This window comes from Neovison vison, chromosome 1 (assembly GCF_020171115.1).
Source record: "Neovison vison isolate M4711 chromosome 1, ASM_NN_V1, whole genome shotgun sequence".
NCBI classification, from domain to species: Eukaryota; Metazoa; Chordata; class Mammalia; order Carnivora; family Mustelidae; genus Neogale; species Neogale vison.
Window position 1 is genome coordinate 158,645,511 of NC_058091.1, and position 17,132 is coordinate 158,662,642.

At 46.9% G+C, this 17,132-nt stretch overlaps 1 pseudogene; it reads left to right on the forward strand.

Moving 5' to 3' along the window:
* Positions 1-9,491: 9,491 nt before the first annotated feature.
* On the forward strand, positions 9,492-13,224 carry LOC122912898 (annotated as a pseudogene).
* The last annotated feature ends 3,908 nt before the right edge of the window (positions 13,225-17,132 follow it).

Here is a 17,132-nt window from a genome sequence, read left to right on the forward strand (position 1 = left end):
ACCCTGCCTGGAGAGGAGAATGCTCAAATAGATCATGGGCAGGCATCTCAGCCCAGGCCTGTGCTGGGGAAGCTGGTTCCCGGCTTCAGGCGCAATCAGGAAGCCAGCGAAGTGACCCGAGAATGCGGCGGGGGTTTGTGGCTGATGATCTCTTCGCAGCCAGGCCTTGGGCGGACACCTGCTCGGGAAGCCAGGCTAGGAGGCCGCCCAGTGCGGGCGCTGGAGACGCCCCCCGGGGCTTGGCCCCGCGCCTCAGGAGGGAGGAGGGTGGAGGGTGGGGGCGACGCGGAGAAGGGGCTTTGCTAATTGCCACAGCGGGAAGTGAGCTCGCAGAGGACGCGGCAGAGAGTCTGGGAGGAGCTGGAGTGTCTGGCGGAGGAGGGGCGCGCAGCGGGGCGGTGCTGTACTGCGGCTGAGTCCGGACTGCAGGACCCCTGGGACTCGCCGCCCGTGTGCTCCCGCGCTCAAGCCCAGCCCCCTAGGCCGCGACCTTCCGCTCCCGCGGCCAGCTGCCCCTCCCCGCCCCATGGCTTCTCCGACGACCCTCTGCGCAGGTAAAGGGACACCGCGCTGCGCCCTCACCCGGAGCGGGAAGCGGGCCGCGAGCTCGCGGGGGTGTCGGGACCCAGCCTCCCGCGACCCCCGGGCCACCGGGACCACCCCAGATGCCGCGCCGCACCCGGGTGCCCCACTCCATGATTACATCCATTTTTCAGGATTCAATCCGTTGGAATAAGCAGCACTCTTTGGGGTCCTTCTCCTCTGGGTTAACACTAACACATTGTGTTTTCCTTGGCACTTTTGTGATCACTGAGGATTTTAGGAATCTGTTCATGTGTTTCTAGTCTGATGGTTTTCTCCTTGGGATATTTCTGTTCAAGGATTTTTATTGTTTTGAAGTTACCTAGTTGAAAATACCATTTGATAGTTACCTACCTATCCTTCTTGATTCCGAATCTGTAATATTCAGGGGTGAACAGAGAGCCTCCACGTGTCCTTCCAGCTTTAAAAGTCAGTGAAAAGCGGGGGTCGCAGGGTCAAAAGAGCATCTTCAGGCTAACGTCACTATGACATGGGAAGCCGAGGTCCACAGCATCTTCATCTGAAATTCCGCTAGAGCTCCCATTTCACTAGTGCCCAGCCTGTGTCTGTTTTCCACTACTGTCAGGGTTCTAGAAGTTCATGCACTGCCCACCACTGACAGTAGGGGCATCTCTCTGTCCAGATTTTCCCTTTACATAAGGAGGTCAGTTACAGGAGATAAGGCCCCACTCTAAGGACCTCATTGTAATGTGATTGCATCTGTAAGGACTCTAGTTCCAAATAAGGTCCCGTTCTGTGGTACCAGAAATAAGGACAGCAGCAAGGTTTCTGGGGGAAATGCAGGTCAGCTCTGAACAGTCCACTCTCTGGCCCCCCAAATTCGTGTCCTTCCCATGTGCAAAATACCTTCACCCAATGCCCCCCAAAGCACTAATCATTCCAGAATCAACTCAAAATCTGAAATCTCATCTGTCCTCCTCCACTCAAAGACCCAGATCTCACCCAGACCATGGGACCTGAGGACTGCATCCAGAAGCCACAATCTCCTGGTAAAGCTGCCCATCAGGTCCTGACATCACCCTCATTAGTCCCAGCAGCCGAGGGCCTACAGTTCCCAGAGACAGTTTCTCAGAGGAAGTTTGAAGAACACCTCAGAGGACATTCTTTGGGAGTGAATAAAGAGGGAAGGGGGTCAGAGCCTCCTGCCATTCCCAGGGCACCCAGAACCCAGAGAGTGAGGCCTTGGGTGCTTTCTAGTGACAGATTCAAGGCAATTCTTTGACTTTGGGACTTCAGAGTTAACTTAGTTTTCATTTGTGCTTATTATTTTGTGTGGGGGCCATAGCTTTTCTTTTGACCTATGGCTGTTTTCACTCCCGGTTCTGAAGAAGCCCCTAAATCCTAACCCTGTTGAGGACTCCGAAAACTCTCAGAGCAGCAGTGCTGGGGGACAGTGTGGACACATGGTTTGGTTTCTCCTCTGGCCTGATTCTGTGGCAGTCCCGCTCTGTCCTCCTCAGACTTCAGAGCAATAGCTGAACAAGTGGAGAAAGGACCAGGGGTCAGGAAGGTGGCCACTGAAGAGTGACTTCTCTGGAGGGTGGCTGAGCTAGCGAGTGAGCGTGAGTGTGTTATTCCAGCTCTGCCTGCAGCCTGGATGGAGCTGAATAGGGGCCAGGGAAGGGGAGGAGGAGCAGAGTGCGGGGACAAAGGCACCAAAGAGGAGATTCAGACGAAGGGAAGTAATTGGGAGGAAAGAGAAGAAAATCTAGAAGACAGACATGTAAGAAAGGAAAAGGGATGAACTGGGCATTGGGAAAGGGCACCACCAGGGAAGGAGAGAGGGGAAGGGAAGAGGGAGGAAGAGAGGAAAAGGGAAAGGGAGAAGGGAGGAGTCAGCATGCCAGGGCTCCCCCTGCATCTGAAGAAGAGGTGGCTGGCCCAGCTTGTCAAACAGGGTGCTCACTCTTTGGTCCCAGTTTCTGCTCCCAGTGCTACTGGGCTTTGCAAGTAAGTCAGGCTTTCCCCTGGGACCCACTGGAGCCCACTGGACCCCACAGGAGGGTAGGAGAGGTAAGATACCACCAGGTCCTGTCCTGAGCTGCTCCCAGGCGCCAGCCTCACCACGTGGTTCAAGAGGGACCCCAGAACAAAGGAAGGACACAGATCCGCATGTCTGCCGGTGGCCCTGGGCACTTAGCTCATCGCAGTGAACCACACCGCCTCCTCTACACAGGCTTTCAAAGTCTCTTTCTTCTTTCCTGGCTTTCTTGTCTGTATGAACATGAGCCATATCTAACTCATCTCCGACAGACAATTCTGACTCATCTCGTGTTAGATTTTTATTAGTGGCTGTGATAGAGTAGGATAGCAATGTTCCAACAAAGGGACTATTTCCTCCCACGTGACCTCAACAGTCTTATACATTTTCTTAGCGAAAAAATCTTGTCTCCTTCCATTAAGCTCATAACGTGGTCTAATAGTATACATGTGCCTTCCTTAGATGCGAAGCGATACAGAGGTCCTTTTTTTTTTTAAATTTTACAAGGTGAAGTCAGTGAACACATCTAACTTGATGAATATGTCTCTAAAATGTCAATCCAAAAAAAAAAAATAAAATGTCAATCCAGGCAAAGCTTTTTCTGCCTACAGTTTGAAGCCTACGTGGTGACATTTTTAAAAGTCTTTCAGTCCCTCAGTGAGGCTCTTTGAAGCTTGCCAGGGCTTACTACATGCCAGGCACTGTGTCAGGTGTTGGAGCTAAACGGACAGAGAGCTTGGAGGCTGGCTGGGGAGGCACATCCGTGACACAACCACAGCTAGAAACGGAGGCCAGTGCTAGAAAAGAGAGAGCAGGCTGCATGGAGAGTGTGTACCATGGGGCTTGTGAGCTCACGAATAAGTGGGAGTAACTGGAGTGGGGAGAAGGGGGAGAGGAAGAGGTTCTTCCCATCAATGGGAATCACCTGTGCTTGGAGGCAGGCGCCATGAGGGGTCTCCGAAGGAAGAGGGAGGCAGCAGGGTTGAAGGGCAGAGAGACGGGGCAGAACAGGCATCAGTCAGTTGGAGGGGTAGGAAGAGACGGATGGGAAGATTATGGATGCCTTTGGAGGAATGAGAATTTGTTAGAAGATCAGTGCAGATTTCTATGGAGACAAATGCCAGGAACTGATAGGTCTTTGAAAGGTCACTCTGGCTGCCTTTTGGCAAAGGGGTTGGTAAAAGGCACGTGCAGGTGTGAACACACCAGGTGGGAGGGGAGTGCAGGAAATCAGGTGAGGGAGCATGGGAACTTGGTCCGGGGGTATATAAGGGAAAATAGCCTTTAAGGAGTTCCACAAATTGGCACCAGCTGTGGCTTCATTACAGCGCTGGAAGGGGTAGGTGGGTGTGTCCTGGAGGTTACAGAAATTACATGAGAAGGGGAAGTCATTTTCGATCTTTTTTTCAACTAGAGGAACTCTCATCTTATTGATAGAATTCCAGAGTGGGAACGGATGGACATGAGGACATCTTTGAAATGTCTGAATATGTTCTTCAACATCTTTGCAAGTGACGAGGAGACCTTGACATTAGGAGGCCTCGGCCCTCTTTGTAGCCAAAAAGATTTCACCTACAGATTTGGGTTCTCTCTTTTAAAGTCAAGGAGACAGTCCTTCCAAAGGACACCTCCTATCATTTTACCCTCTCATCATACCTCACATGCTGGCATCTCCAAGACCCTCTGTTCCAGGTTGTGAGTATCCACTTTGGCCGGGCTGGTCTTGCCAAGAACACCACCACAGGAAATCTAGAGCCTGTCGCGCTATTAATAACATCATCTAAGACTGTATTTGCTGCCCTCATGGCCTCTTCCCACCATGACGCACTGAAGCTTTTTACACGTTGTATCCATTTAGCTATAGTTCCCAAAGCTCATCTTCTCTAGTGCCATTAATTTTTAGGGGACCAGGCAAACCTTAAACTTGTCCCCGTTAATTGGATCCCTGTGCCCCCACGCCTTTCACCATGATCCTTGAATGAGATCTGAGACCACTGCTGGTACCTAACACTTCTTGGCACCTTGTCTGTTAGTTTCTTGGAAGAGGAGGTGGCTATGGAGTTGAGTGGGGATGGGAGTGGGAGGATTTCTCCCTTCACTTCCCTTTTTGTTTTTTCAAATAATGGGTTTTGGGGGGGAGGGAAACGTTAACCAGACAATTTATTTTCCATCTCCCATCGATAAAATGTTTACCACTCCCCACTGGAAGAATTTAGAACTTTCTTTTGAATCTCCAGGAAAATCTCCCAAACCCAGCCCACCACCATGTGGATTCAGCCATCTTCTGATTCACCTCCAGATTGTCTCCTCCTAACTGCTCAAGCCACAGGTTAAGGGCGAAATGTTCAATGCCCAAGCAATTAAGTGGGGAACACGTTTATCTAAGCAATTGCATGCAGAAACAGACAGGGAGGCAAATCACAAGAGACTCTTAACTACAGGAAACAACCCGAGGTTTACTGCAGAGGGGAAAGTTGGGATAACTGGGTGAGGGGTATTAAGGAGGGCACTTGTTGGGATGCGCTCTGGGTGTTGTATGCAACCAATGAATCACGAAATTCTAACCATGAAACTAAAAGTACACTATATGTTAACGAGATTGAATTTAAATTAAAAAATTTTAAAAGTCAATTGCTTTTGTACATACCAGCAACGTGCAGGTGGAATTTGAAGTTAAAAACACAAGACCATTTACATTAGCAGACCAAAAAAAATTAATACTTAGGTGCAAATCTAACGAAATATGCACAAGATCTATGTGAGAAAAAGTATAAAATTCTGATGAAAGATAACAAGCAAGGTAAGATGTGAAGTGGAAAGAAAGTCCATAATCTTGGGTAAGAACACTCAATACTGTTAAGAGGTCATTTCTTCCCAAACTGATCGACAGACTCAATGCAATCCCAATCAAAATGCCAGGAAGTTATTCAGTGGATACCAACATGTTGACTCTAAAATTTGGATGGAAAACCAAGAGTCCCAGAGTAGTCAACAAAATATTAAAGAGTGGGAAAAAAGGAAATTGAGGATTGCCACAACCCAATCTCAAGACTTACTATTAAAGCTATAGTGATTAAGACTATAGGTGCCTGGCAAAAGAGACATGTGCTTGGAACAGAGTGGAGAGCCCAGAAAAACATCCACACACACAGGCAAAGGCAACTCAATGGCAAGGACAGTCTTCAACAAAAGGAACTGAACAATGGGACATTGATAAGAAAAAACAAACAAATGAAAAGAATAAAAACAAACTTTCACACCTTTCACAAAACCTAAATGTAAAATGCAAAACTTCTTAAAGATGACATAAGAAGAAATGTAGGGATCCTTGGATTTGGCAATGACTTTTCAGATATAAAACCAAAAGCATGATCTACAAAAGAAAAAATTGATGAGAGGAACTTTGTTAAAATTAAAGTTCTCTGTAAAAGACACTGTTAAGAGAATGAAAAGACCAGTCACAGAGTAGAGAAAACTGCAAAACACATCCATGGTAAAGGACTTAAAATAAGAAATATAATATAAAGATGCCTTAGTAGCAGTAAGAAATCAAACCTAATTTAAAAATGTGAAAAGAGCAGTGGCTGGGAAACCCAGTCAGTTAAGCATCTGCCTTTAGCTCAGGTCCTGGGACTGAACCCCACACTAGGCCCCCGGCTCAGCGAGGAGCCTGCTTTCCCCTCTCCCGCTGCCTGCTGCTACCTCTTCGTGTGCTTGTGCTGTTAATAAATAAATATAATCTTTAAAAAAGCAAAAAAAAAAAAGGATCTGAAAAGATGCTCAACTTTGTATGTCATTAGGAAATTGCAATTTTAAACAAGGTACAATTACATATCACGTAGAATACAAAAAATCCAAAGCACTAGTAATACCAAATGCTAGCAAGGATGTGGGACAACCGAACTCTCATTCATTGTTTGGTCAGAATGCAAAATGAGAGACACTGTGTGAGACAGCTTGGCAGTTTCTCACAGAACTAACCACACTCTCACTATAAGATCAGTAATTGTGCTCCTTCGTATTTACCCAAAAGAACTTAAAACTAGTGTCCACACAAATGTTTACAGGATGTTTACAGCAGCTTTATTCTCTGAAGTGCCAAAACTTGGAAGCAATCCAAATCTCCTTCAGTAGGTGAAGAGGTACACTGTACCACACCCACACAACGGATTATTCGGCAATTAAAAGATGAATTATTAAGCCACAAGACTTCGAAGAACCTTAAATGCGTATTGATAAGTGAAAGACCAGTCTCAAAGGCTAAATACTATATGATTCCAACTCTATGACATTCTGGAAAAGGTAAAAATTAACCAACATTTTTATTTTAATTTATTTTTTATGTCATCCCTATACCCAATGTGTTGGCTCGAACTCACAACCCCGAGATCAAGAGTCAGATGTCCTAGCAACTAAGCCAACCAGGTGCATCTGAAAAGGTAAAACTCTAGACAGTAAAAAGATCCTGGGCTGAGGGGTGAGGGAGGAGGGTGCAGACAGAGGAGAAGAAACAAATAGATGAGGTACAGGGGTTTCCAAGGCAATGAAACTAGGCTGTAAGATACCAACAGTAGGCAAATAACATTATACATTTGTCAAAACCCACAGAACTATAGAAAGAGGGGTGAACCCTAATGTAAACCATGGACTTTAATTAATACTGTATCAATGCTGGTTCATCAGTTGTAACACGTGTACCACAACAATGTAGTACATTAATAATAGGAGATAGTGAAGTTAGAAGAAAAATAGCTTCTTTTTGTACTCAGGGGTATTTCCTATATGAACCCAGTTAAAGTACAAATCCCCCAAAAGGCCAGAAGTTGGGAGATCACAAGAGGTGCTGGAACACAGGAAAATAAATGAGCAAACCAGACAAGCTGCAGGTAATTAAGAACCATTAACATTGAGAGAAGCAGTGACATCACTCAAAATTAAAACCAAGTAGAGTTTAAAAGTTTAGCTACTTTACTAACTAGCTGCAATCAGGGATGGCAAACAAAGACTAATTCAAAGTAACCTGGGAATTAATCATTTAAAACTTACCAATAATCCGAAATTAGTAGCTTTAATGCTATGAAAATTACATGGAATTTGGAAAGATTGAAGTTCTCTAAGCTCCCAAGAAGTAAAACACTCCTTCCCAGATACATGGACTTATAAAATCACTATATACTATCTCCACGAGAAGCAGAATCCCCCAGAACCATCACTCTGTAATGATGAGAAGTACAAAGAGGGCATATGAAATTTATGAGCTCTGCCCTGAAACATGTCCCATTTCATCGAGACAAAAACCAAAATAGTTAAGAACTAATCTGCACACTACATAGGGGTTGAAAGACATAGAAAGTTTGTGTGAGCTCACGTATGTGTGTGTTTCCAACCATTCTTGAAAACAATGGACAACAGAGATGAATAAATGTCCCTGTATATCCCATAAATATTCCTCAAATATTTATCATGCAACTCCAGCTCTGCTCGAGGGCCTGGGGACACAGTCATGAAAAGAAAAGACAAGGTCTCTGCTTTTAAGGAGCAGATATTCCACTGCAGAAATGAGAAAATAAATATGTAAATAAACAAACATTATATTAATGAACAGTAATCAAATAGTGATTAATGAATAGTGATTACAGCTAAAAAGAAAACAGGACACCGTAAAGGTCTGACTGACAAATGGGATGTATTTTAACTTGGATGAACCAGGAAATATAGAACAATGAGTTGAGATCCAAATGACACAAAGGAGCTAGCCACAGGAAGTGTGGGAAGAGTGTTCCCGCCCAAGGTATCAGCATGTGTACAAAAATGTCCTTTGAGCTCTTCCCTCCAGACCCTGCTCTCAAATCTCTGACCCAGCTAGGTGGGGACATAATCTAGGACTTGTGTCTCCCAAAACTCATTCTAAATCTTTGTTCAGTGGCTAAATTATTCAAGCTTGAAAAATTAAAAACATATGCTAACAAGATCTTCCCACCATCTACAGAGAGATCATCTTAAAAGCATCATGAAACAGTAACACCGAAATTCTAAGGAACTTCTGTTCTAACATTTTAATCAATTTTATATCAAACTCCTTTGTTGAATTTATATATGCATTTGACATATTTATGAAGAGACAAAAAAAAAAACCTACGTTCCGTAAATGTATTTATCCATCTAACAAATATTTGAGTACCTAATTACACTCTGTTCCAGCTGATTTCTTCTCTTTATCTCCTTTTTCCCCTCAATTTAACACCAATAATGATCTATGTAGGCTTTTAGTTCACTTTTCAAACTTAATTTCTTGAGCTATTTAAAGGACTTATCCAGTGCTAGTTCTCAAGATTGGTCACACATTAGAATCACTTAAGAAACTTTTTTTAAAAGATTTTGTTTATTTATTTGACACAGAGAGAGAGAGATCACAAGTAGGCAGAGGGGGAGGGAATCATGCTCCATGCTGAGCAGTGTCCCATGCAGGGCTCGATCCCAGGACCCTGAGACCATAACCTGAGCTGAAGGCAGAAGCTTAACCCTCTGAGCCACTAAGGCTCCCCCTCACCTGAGGAACTTAAAAACAAAAAGCCCAAAGGGCACCTGGCAGGTTCAGTCACTGGAGCATGCAGGTCTTGATCTCAGGGTTGTGAGTTCAAGTCCCATGTTGGTATAGAGATTACTTAAAAAAAAAAAAAAAAGAAAAAGAAAAAGCCCAAGCCCCAGTTTGTGATTAATTTGTTTAAATGTTTAAATAAATTTGATGCTAAATGTTGTAAGACTAGTTAAATAACAAAAAGATATATTTACATAATACTTCTTGCTCTCAAATTTTGAACAAAGAACTTACTAATAATCAATAACTTAGTAGGCCAACATTTTATTTAAATAAGTTTTATGGCACTACAAAGAGTGAACTAGAAAATCAAAAGCAAGGAGAAATGGGCATGGTGTGAACATGGGGAAGCAAGAGAAAGCAAGAAAGTATGTGACGGGGAAGCGAATGCTTAGCTCCGAGATCCTTCTCCGAGAGAAGGACAGATTAAAACCTAAAAAGAAAGAAAAGAAGGATCCCGTGCACTCAAGGAAAGAGAAGTCCCCCAACATCCCTCCTGCTTTTTCCAATATAAACACACAGCTGGGCCGCCTTACCATCCTGGTTGGTACCGACTTTATCAACTTTTCTATTTAGGCCAAACTTGACCGGGTACAGTCAATGATGGACGGGCTGTGTGCCAAGTGTATCAGTTGTACAACTGACTGTGTACTGGCTGAAACTGAGAAACCAGGGTGAAAGTATCAAGAGGCACTAAGGATTGCGAAAGAGCCAAGATTCAAACGATTACCATGTACAAACAAGAAAAGCTACACAGATGACTGCTCATTACGGAAGTAATTCAGAGTGTTATACTGTGGCATCAGCGGACCCAGACCCAGAAGATTGCTGGAGTTCCCATCATGGACAATTCTAACCATAGAGACGACACTGAGCGAATGCCAGATGACAGAGCCCCTCACTCCTATTTCTTAAGAGAGTTCCTCAGCCCTGCTTTACCAACTTTTCCTGTTGCCAGTTCATACAAGCAATTCTCCTTACCCAGTTCCTCTGAGCTATGGCTAAAGACACTTATTTTTTATGTTTTGAAACTGATTATCTTGTACCATTTTACTTTTTGTTGCATCTTTTTATAAATCAGACGACCGCTCACAAAAGACAAAAAAGAAAAAAAAGAAATGGAAAGGAAAGGAAAGATCAAAAGGGAGGACAACAACAACAACAAAAAAACACTTCTTTTTTGCCAGGAACCCTTCTTACCAAGTGCCAATCAGATAAACTTTATCTGATGTTACATCGTCACATCTCCTCTATCATTAGGGAAAGTAGTTCACATAAGGCAACTTCTCTATAAAATGAGTTCCTGGCTTACATTCCATATTTGGCTAATTAGAATTTTATTATGAGGTCTGTCTCAAACTGATGCGGAGGAGAATGGAATCTTGTCATCAAGACGTGACATCGAACTAAGAACCCACAGGTTAAGCATTCAGCTCCTGTGACACGAAGACGGCTCCTGGGGATGGGGGACCCTGGGCAACAGTGGCTGACCTGCGGGCCTGCGGCTATCTGCCATCTGTCACTCTTCCCTCTTCCTCCTCTGTCAGCTGCTATCTCCAGCTGCCGTCAACAAAGTCCACCTCAAACAGCCATCACTTCCCTCTGGTCCCGTTTACCGTAGCTAAGTTCCAGGCCAGGCATCCAGATCACCAGCCCTGTGGGAACTTCTTCTAAGGTAAGAGGTGGCCCTATTGGTGAAATGCAGGCGCCAAGGCGTGTGGACATTGTGCCATCTTCTGTGCTATTCTTAATGTTCTGATTGTCCCACTTCCCTCAGTTCCCCACCTGTGGCCTCTGGAAAGGAACATATTACAGTAGGATTTCCAAGGACTGATGCATGGGGGTCAGGAGATCTGGCCTGTGATTGGCCCCAACTAGCTGTGTGGCTTTAAAGGAAGTCTTCACACCTCAGGCCTCAGTTTCCTTATCTGCAAGCCAGGATGGACTAGAGTCTTTTCAGAGGAGCTGGCAAAGATCACATAGATAAGCACCATCTCATTATACTAACAAGCAAACAGAAGGCCGGAGGCGAGTGATTTGCCCCAAGTCAGACATAAGCAGGCAGAGAGCAGAGCCGAGGATGGGACCCACATCTGCAGGTCACAGCTAATCAGCCAGCACAGTACAAACAGATCTGAGCAGATGCTCGTTCTTCCCCTTTTCCATTTTGCCATCAGAATGCATGCTCCCTGCAAACAAGGACACACAGGACCTGCTTCCTATCTCAAAATTCCCAGTTCACCCAATTAGAACAGGGAGGAGCCTCAAGGACTTACCCCCCACACACACACATGGTTCTTTTACTTATGAAACACGAGGGTACATACATTCACCGTCCAGAGGGCTCCTGCCTTCACTTCTCATGGAAAAGGTCATCATGCGCCTACCCGGGGTGCCAACGAAGCCACAGGTTCCAGAGAGGAACTGAGACAGAGAACTTCGAAGGAGGCAGACTGGCTCAGCACAGAAACAAACTGTCTACCAAGGAAAACTACCCCACGGGGGACTGATTCTCTTTGAAATACGTTCAAGTGTGTGGGAAAATGGTTTTTCAAGAGCTGGTGGACTGACCAGTCACCTGGTACATACAAGATCACATCCGCATTCTGACAAGAGTGGCTTGCCTGCAGTGTAGACCAGGGGCCAGAAAGACAAGGAAGGCACAAGGAGACTGGGTGAAAAGCTTCTACGGTGTGATGGCGAGGGCGCACTGCAAAGGGACGAGAAGAGATGGAGAGAAGTATATGGAGTCAAGAGGTTTAGGAAGCGAAATCCACAGGACTTGGTGTGACAGACTAGATTTTGGAAAGGTGACAGAGTAGGAGTTGACTTCTGGTTTCCCGACTCCCAGTTAAACCGATGAAGTATTTACTGAGAGAGGCAATAGAATAAGAAAGGTGGTTTTCAGTGGAGGAGGTGCTCACGAATTCCGTCTTGAACCTGATGAGTCTGAGGGGCCACAGACACATCCGAGAAGGTCAGCAAGTCCGATACACAGAACTGGTGCTCAGGAGGCATGGGAGACAGAGACAGGAATCTGCCTTACCTGCCGATAGGTGGTCATGAAGCTGCACGAAAGGTCATCTAGGGAAAGAAAGGAACACGGGGCTGAGCCCATAATCAGCATTCAGTGGCTACCAGGAGCATGACTTTGCACAGGAGACACATCAGAGAGGTAGAAGAAAGACAGGAAGCAATGCACATCATTTGGTCTACTGCGATGTCGAATAAGGAGACAGAGAAAGGTCAGGTGTGCTGACTTACAAACAGTTTTGGTAAGAACTCGTTAGTGGAACGACAGGGCCTGAAGGGTGGAAGGTGAGAAAATCAAGTCAACCCCTGAGCACTGGCTGCGATGTGCAACAGCTACAGGGCAATACCTAGAGATGGGGCAGTCAAGTGGGAGAGGATCAAACAGGAGCGCGTGATGGGAAGGAGTGCAGGGGAGAGGATCCTCGCAGGCTCCTGGAAGGGCGGGAGGGCATGGACTCCGAGCCAGAGTGAATAATGAACCCGAGGAGGAAGGAGAGCCCCTCCCCGTACCAGGCGAGGAGGAGAAGGGGACAAATACAAGAATGGGATCGTGATCAGCAGGATGGAGGAGGTACCGTGGAATGGCTGCTAATTTTTCTGTACGACTGGAGATGGAAGTCATATGTTGAAATGGAAGAGGAAGGCTACGTGTGATGTCAATAGCACACCCATGTAAATGGTCTAATTTATCTGTTATGCCACTTTCTCTCCCTACTACCAATACCTTATGTCCTTCTCATCTATTAGTTGGCTGTCAGCCCAAAGGATTTTCGTATTTCTAAGCCGACAAAGTATGATGTTGCCAGTGCCTCTGCCCCAGGAGACCCTTCCCCATCTGCCATTCCTGCACTTTGATCACCTACCTCTTTTGCATACCTTTCCCCTTCTATTTCTCATTAGATCTAATAAACATGACTTTTTAAGTAGTCTCCTGCCACCTGTCAGCTCCAACTCAACAGATATGACCATGCAACTTCTTGCTGTAAACCTGACTGCAGCTCTACCGTGAAGACTGCATCAACGTGGACCCCTCAATGTATGCAGTGTCCAAGGTGCAACCCGCAGCCCCACCCCATCTCCCTTTCTACCATCCCAGTCTCATTCCAAAATGTGCCAAACAAGACACCTATGTAGAAATACAACCCCGACAGCAAACTCTCCACTCATTTCTGCCTCGGAACTGTAACTTACAAAACATCTCTCTGACGGAAACACAAATTGCAAATAACCTTTATCTCCAGCTCCCACCTAGAAGATCAATACCACTTTACACAGAACAGCTGTTCCATGTATTTTCCTTCTATGTATGAAGGGGTCACGTTCATTAACACTACAAATTGTACATTACATTCAGAAGTTTCAGAGCCTTGAAAGAATATGGGATTGCTGGCATTCTACCCATTTTCCCAGTTTGCTCTCTCCCTACCTCTAAGTCCTACTTTAGAACTGCTATTTTGAGATTTCTATTTTCTGAAGCTGCTTTGACCAAAGGCATTCTGTCAGCTCAGAGTGAGAAAGATGGCGGGGCTAGGAAGTGTGAGAAAATGCTAGTGTTAGGCCCAAAGGAAGCCTGACGAAGTCCAAAGACTGACAAGCTAAAGAGACTTCCGTGCTTTGAGATTCTTTAAGTCTGTGTGTGTGCCTTTTCTTCTTCCAATGACCTCTCTCCTCATCATGTGTCCTTCGTTAACAAAAGGTTTCTGGATCAGAGAATTCACTCTGTGCTATCCTTCAGACACTCCATTCAATTTACACCTTCTATTACAGTGGCTTAACATCACCATACAAGAACAAGAGTACAATATACCTTCGTCTAGACATCCCTGCATATTAAAAATGATATGGCCACACCGCAGAGGATCCAGACATAAGCACTTTTAAAGCCAGAGTTTGGGAGATGTGATCTGAATGCAAGTATCAAAAAGGAACTAGCTGGTTAACCCAAAAAAGAAAAAAAAAAAAAAACACAATATGACTTGAAGCCATAAAAAAGTAAGAAATTCAAACTCTTTTTTTTTTAAAGATTTTATTTATTTATCAGAGAGAGCGAGGGAGAGAGACCGAGCACAGGCAGACAGAATTGCAGGCAAAGGCAGAGGGAGAAGCAGGCTCCCTGCCGAGCAAGGAGCCCGATGTGGGACTCGATCCCAGGACGCTGGGATCATGACCTGAGCCGAAGGCAGCTGCTTAACCAACTGAGCCACCCAGGGTCCCAGAAATTCAAACTCTTTTCAGAATTTTAGGTACCTACAGAGCCAAAACATTTTAACACTGAAACCAGCTACTAAATCCCAATCCTTAGAAATTAAACATATACGTTTTGATAGTTTAAGTACAGACCCAGAGGGATAAAGAAAACAGATAAAGCTCCTCCTGGCTCTGATTCAAACCTTGGGACATTTTCAAGGCTATGTCTGATGAACCTTTCCTGTCAGTAAAGTCTTTTCAGTTTCAATTTCTATTATGTAAGTTTATGTCCTACAGTTATCTGCTGCCAGCTTCAGGCTGACCTCACCAAGAGAGGTAGGGCAACTTTAGAAAAGGAGCTTGGTATGCTTTGTAGTACTGGACCAGAATCAGTAAGTACAGTCTTTCAGATTTCTCATTCCGGGAGCTTTAGACGAAAGTCAGGCATAAACGTTAGGTTAAGTGCCTTTTTGACCCGATTCCTGGGAAGTACGTGCGATCAGAGATGTGTTCAACGCACAGTCGGTGAGCTTCTAGGCACAAGGCACTGGGAGGCTTCTGTCAGGCCGGGGGAGCGGCGGTCTGACTGTGCCGCACGGTAGCAGAGGCGGGTCCTACGGGTCCGGTGCTTTTACGTTTAGCTCAATACCACTTGCCCTGAACTTTCAGGCCTTTTCATTCAATGTGCACGATTTCACAGGAGTGCTTTCTCCAGGCTGCACCTAGCCAACCCAAGGCCAAGAGACTCACTGCGAAGTGCAGCGAGGTCCCCGCCGAGGACCCGTCCGGGGCGGGCACGGCCCAGGAAGCCCACAGGAGAAGCCCGAGGAGAGGCCCCAGAGGGCCAAGGAGGACAGGCCACACACCGCCGGGCTCCGGGGAGCAGAGCCCCGGCGCGCACCTTCATGAACTCGTCCTTGTCGAAGCAGAGCGTGTCCAGCCCCTTGGGCAGGTTCATCCTCCTTCTCTCCATCCCGCCGGCCACCGCCTCTCAGCACCAACACTCCAGCGAGGAGGAAAGGTAGAAGGCTACGCTCCCTGACACTGCGGGTGCAGCGACTGCGTTTCCACCGCACAGAAGGCACCGCTTCTGCCAAGATGGCAGCGCCCGCGCTTCGGCCAATGAAAGAGGATGCCGGGGGCCCGCCTCCGCCTGCCTCCGCCAAGAGAGGAGCCCGGACCGCCTCCGCCGAGCCAGCAGGTGATGCTGCCCCCGGGCGGCGGAAGGCGACACTACAACCTCCCGTACGTTTCTGCAGGGCAGCCCCGCCGCTGGTGATGCCGGGTGAGCGGGAGAGGGGAGGCCAGGGAGGGTCAGGGGCGCTCCTTCCCCACCTCGCCGTTTCCCTCGGAAAATCGGCCTGCGAGCCTCTTCCAGGACCTTCTCCCGAGATTGTCCCGCGGGAAGCATAGCCGTGGCGGGATGCTGGCCCCTTACTTCTGCGGCCGGTTATCCAGAGTGGGGGGCCCGTCCCCGTTTCAGGCCTCCAGTCCCTGTGCGCCGCCGCTGCAGCCGCCTGGGCGAGGAGGCCTCTGTGGGAGCCGGGCTTCCGCCCTCAGCCCCGGCGCCCACCGGCGAGCGTGGCTTCTCCCCCGCCGCCGAGCTTGGCTCCAGCGATCTGTAGGGAGGAAGGTGGTCAGCTGGCAGCCTCCGGTCGTCTAGGCAGCTCCCGGTTCCACTTCGGCTCAGCTGCGGGGCGACCACAAGTTTGGGTTCTCAGAGCTCTTAAAGAATCACCTCGCTACCGGCCGACAAAACACAACCGAAGTAGATGTGCGAGCATGTTTATGTCCAGTCCGCTCTAGAATGGGCGGAACCGTGTGTTTGTGGCTAGCGTTGGTTCGATCGCCACACCTGCCCCCAATTTCCGAGATCCCCTCCTCCTCCTGCCATCCACCCCACATTTATTTTGAGATTTTTCTTTCCTCTTCCCTTGCTCTCTCTCCCACTGTCCTCCCCTTTAATGGGAATGCCATGGTCAAATGATGATCCATTTCTTTTTTTTTCTCCGTGAGACTCTGACAGCTTAAACCACAGATCTCACGCGTGCCCTTCACGCTGCAGCTTTGCTGTAATGGCCCAGGCCTGGGCTGCCCCTCCCAATGCTGTGATCTCCCAGAGATAGCACGAGCAGTCCTTAACCGCTGAGCCACCCAGGTGCCCCGTACGAGCAGTCCTTAGAAAGGGATGGGACACAGCAAGACAACGGCTTACAGTAAGTCTTGCATTCGAGTCACTCCAAACAGGAAACTGGTCACTTTTTTTAAAAACATGAGTACAGTATCTGAAACAATACATTCCCTAGCAGTGGGCCTGGCAAGGCCTTGTTGAGGAAAACGTTCCCAGTCAATACCCAGAGACTATGAGAGGTAGGATGAGAGCTGGAGCCTTATCTGGAGAATCAGAATAAATTGCCAGGGGAGCAACTATGAAAGTGCATTCTATGCCCTGTTGTGGTCATTTGGATATAGGGAATGAAAGCCTTGTTATTTGGTCTTTGTTTGTTTACTCTTATTATGAAAATTCTCAAACATACACCAAAGTGTGTAGAGCAGAAGGATCCTGGCCCTTCCGAGTACTTATCACTCTGCTTCCCCAACTGTTTCATAGGCCCTCCTCCTCCTACTGCCCCCGAAGTGCCTGTATTTTTTTTGGGGGCGGGAGGGGGGAGGTCTGGAATATATTTTAAAGTAAATCCCAAACATCACATCATTCCCTGCTCCCCAAAT